The 4,269-nt window shown below is 35.2% G+C and overlaps 1 pseudogene; it reads left to right on the top strand.

Annotated features, from left to right (window-relative positions):
* Positions 1 to 2,422: 2,422 nt before the first annotated feature.
* On the top strand, positions 2,423 to 3,728 carry LOC127540973 (uncharacterized protein C1orf131-like; annotated as a pseudogene).
* Positions 3,729 to 4,269: the final 541 nt, after the last annotated feature.

Raw genomic sequence — 4,269 nt, 5'->3', positions numbered from 1 at the left:
ACCTCTTTGCAAAACCTCCTGATTGTACTAGGGGCTTTTGTCCACTAAGAGAATCTCTTTCTTAGTGATGATCTGTGCCACAGATAACTCAGGTTAGTGAATTTTTGTCACAAGGACTCATTTTCCTCTGCCTCTCTTGTTTTCCTCCTTCTCTTGTGCACCTGAGCCCAGGCTCAGATCTTATCATATCCTTAGAAACTTGAAGAACAATATAGGAAAGGAGTTCAGAGCCATTACCCCATTTGTAAAATTATTATTATATAAATTGCTCTCTTAATCCTAGTCACTATATTCTGCATCAGTTTATGCAAGTCTTCCTAGGTTATTCTGAAACCATCCATTTTATGTTTTGTCATTTCCCAATAAATTGAGGTCCACTGCTTTTAGTACAGACTAATCTACCTGCCTCTTCTGTGAAGCCTCCAAAAAGGAGTTATAATGACCAAGGGCAGAGGAATTTTAATTAATAAGAATTTAATATGTTTTCAATTTAATAAAAGGCTTATCTCTTTATTCTAAATGTCTCTGTCTACTTTAGGGCAGTGATTCTTAAGTTTTTGAACTTTCTAAATGGGCAAGCCACTGGCTTTTTTTTTTTCCCTCCTCTGATTCGGAACATTTCTTGTTGAGTGAGTGCTGGAGAGGTAACTGCTGAACAAGTATCTATCAAATCTTTGTAGAAGTAAGCTCTATTACAACTTCTGAATCTGCAAGGAAAAATATCTATCTGTAGCTCTATCAATTTTGCATTGTTCTTGCTTGCCTTTTCACAGTCCTTGAAAGGGAGCACTTTATGCCATTTAGATTCTGCAAACCATGGGATCTATGCCAACATTATTTGGGAGAACTGCCACAGCACAGCTCACAATAGGTAAGCTCTTATATCACCATGAAATGGCAGTAGAGATGCCTGTAGATTGGAAGTTGAAAAGAGAATTAGGAGTGAGAGGACATAAACAGTAGTAATTAGTCTCTGACTTAAAAAAGAGAGCAAGTAGCTTTCTTATATAATATTTATCTATTAGGTTTCTAAAGATGTGACCATTGTGGGGCAGCTAGGTGGTGCAGTAGATAGAGCACCAGCCCTGAAGTCAGGAGTTCAAATGTGACCTTAGTCATTTAACACATCTTGGCTGTGTGACCCTGGGCAAGTCACTTAACCCTAATTGCCTCAGCAAAAAAAAAAAAAAAAAGTGACCATTGAAAAATTTCTGGGCATAAGTACAAAACTTTGAAAACACAAAAAAGCCAATTGATATCAAAACAAATATGCCCTTCTAAATTCACCATACACAGACAAATATTTAGGTAGAATGATGATTGAACCAATTGGAGAAATCAATTTAAGAGTCAAGGAAAGGAGATTTTTTTTAAAGGTATCATCTTTATAATGCTATATAATTTTTATTTATTTATAATATATATAAATTTGTTATAATGCCCACACGGGCACTCATTATTAGAATCAGTATTACTACTAGAACCCACACTTAAAATCACTATTCTTTTTACTACACTGTCCCGCAAAAGAATAATTTACTTGATTGATGTTGTGAGGAATAAGTGTGATTTCTCACAAAAATCATTAATTAAGATAGATTGAACCTGCCATTTAGATTTTAATCTATGAAATAAATTGATGCGTTTGGGAAAATTAAATTCTTTGTATAAGTATCATGATAAAGAACTTAAAATAGTTTAAGTATTGTGACCAGCTAAGCTTGAGCAGACATTTGTAATAAGTCAACCATATGGTTTGAGTAAACATTGTAACAGACTGGAATTTAGCAAACAGTGTAACACTTTGTAACACTTTAACCATAAGTGAAAAGGGAAACTGAGGACTTCTCAGAATAATAAGACTCAGCACTAAGGGTCTGTTTAATCATTAAGCTCTGGGAAAAAGATCATTCTGCTCTTCCAGCAGAAAACATTTAAGAGATAATTGCTTAGAGAAGAACCTGACTAATTATTTAAAGGACTGGAGATATTTGAGAAGTCTCCAAACTGGTATCTCTATTTGTTGATTGAGAAAATCTCCTTAGTTATTTTAGAAACCTTTGACCCCTCTGGCTTAATTGATTATTAACCTTTGAAACAGAACAGACTCCTTTTTCTTAATAACATTTTAAAACATATATTGCTTAACCAAGACCCCAGTAATACAAAAGCCCATCTGTATCCCAAAGACAAATAAAGGAATAAAGGTTGAGTTTGCCAATGATTTTAGGAGGATTAAAAGGTGGAATAGTTTCTGTAATCTTTTCTTGTGATTCTTGACTATTTAAACCGTCTCTTAGCCTCTGTAAAATCACTTCCTTTTTTCCAGCACTGGGGAACAGACAGCCCGCTTCACAAGATTCTAATAAAACTTATATTCTTTATTTTGAAAGATCTCAGAATAGTCATTTTTAGTCAGGGATCGCACTGTCCCACACAATGTTATTTTTTGGCATTCATAAAATCCACAAAATGTTAAAAGAGCTAAAGTACATCCAGAGGATCCTGTGTACAGTATTTATGGAGTGTGGGAACAAGAAGAGAAAGCACGGACCAAATGGAAGCCATGTAGAGCCAAACCTCAAGTTTAGGCCCACCCCCAGAAATGCAGGAGTCGGGGAGGAGGGTTGGGAAAGAGAAGGAAGAGAGGGAAAGCTACCATTGTTAATTGCTATGGACGGAAAGCATAGGGTTTGTAACTAGGAAAAGTACTTCTTCTGACCCCACTCCCTTTTACCTCCTTGCCTTGTAATGGCCAAGGAGAAGTCGGGACTGGATAACTCTTCTGGTCTTACATAACGGCTATGACTTTGCATATGATCCTAGATAGAAACACATTAAAAAGAGCAAAAATAAAAAAGAACAAGAGAGCTTCAGTAACTTCAGAAATCTATCTTGTTTCTCTTTCCAAAGTTCAAAAGAAAAGTGCTTCTAGCTTCTTCAGAAAGCTTAAGGAAGAGCTTCTTTGTGACTTCCAAAAGTTTCCTGGACCTGTTCATTCAGAAGTCTCCACTACAATTTTTCTTGCATGGTTTGTACTAAAGGAAAAAAGAAAACCAGTGTAAGTGGTTAAGTTTCACAGTTGCTACAAAAAGAAAAAAAGTGAACTAGAAATGCCTGAGGTTAAGGACATAAAGACAAATATCAATAAGGACGTGAGTTTTATTTTTATTTATTTTTTTACAAAAGTTTCATTTGGAAAAAGTCGATTTGCAAGTGCATCGATTTGGGATCAATCACTGATTATGGAAAGGGCAAAGAACAGATTCTGAAACAGAAGAGAGCTATTGTGCTGGATGTTAAACCTCTCTAAAATAATTGTGTGAATGACAAAGTTTTACCGGAGCAGATCAAAGAAGGGGAAAAAAAGGCAGCCAAGGAAGAAGAGAAAAGAATGGCCCAGGTCACAGATGCTCAAAAGAAAAAAGAATAGGGGACTTAGATTATGCAGTGGTTAGAATACAGGCCCTGAAGTCAGAATTTCAAATCCAGTTTCAGACTTTTAACATTTCCTAATTGTGTGATGTGGGGGTGAGTTAATTAACTCCAAAAGCCTCAGGAAAAAAAAAAAAATAGGAAAGGTTCAGAGGATAAGTCAGAGAAAATTGGCTCCCAATATTTTGTCAACAGGATCAGTAGGACAAATAGGAAAATTCAAAAATTAGATCTTGATTCTGAATAATGTGGATATCAAGAAAATAAATTTTTCTAAGGTGACTAAATGAAGTATTTACTGAATCAGCTAGAGGGAGAGAGGAAGAGGGAGTGAAGGAGAAGCTTAGAGAAACTTCATTATCCAAAAAGATAAATTCATTCAGAAATTCCCTTCTTTTCACATTTTTATTGGGGCTTTTTTATGCAACATGAATTTTTAAAATTATTTTTATTGGTATCTTTTATTTTTACATCTCTATTATATCATTCCTTCCCCCCCATGGCTCCTGACAATTGGAAACAAAAAAAGAAGAAAAGAATATAAAATAAGCAACAGATAAATAAGTCAGGGTTATGTCTAGTGCTCCACAATCAGTATTAGGGCTCAATTGGATAATTTTTGGTGTCCTCTTTGAAAGAATTCAAGATTCAGATTATCTGCAAATCAAGCAAAGGCATTTATTAAGATTAATTGAGGACCACATACTTGTTACGAATCACCACCCAACAAGGCAAGACAAAAATACTTATGGATTCTGATTATATCACAAGAAATGTAAATTTTGAGGTTATGGGAAGACTTTGCTAACATGGGGAGGTCCTAAAACCTTGATG

The sequence above is a fragment of the Antechinus flavipes genome, chromosome 6, assembly GCF_016432865.1.
Source record: "Antechinus flavipes isolate AdamAnt ecotype Samford, QLD, Australia chromosome 6, AdamAnt_v2, whole genome shotgun sequence".
Lineage (NCBI taxonomy): Eukaryota > Metazoa > Chordata > Mammalia > Dasyuromorphia > Dasyuridae > Antechinus > Antechinus flavipes.
Note: the sequence above shows the minus strand (reverse complement) of the source record. Positions and strands in the feature narration are given on the sequence as shown.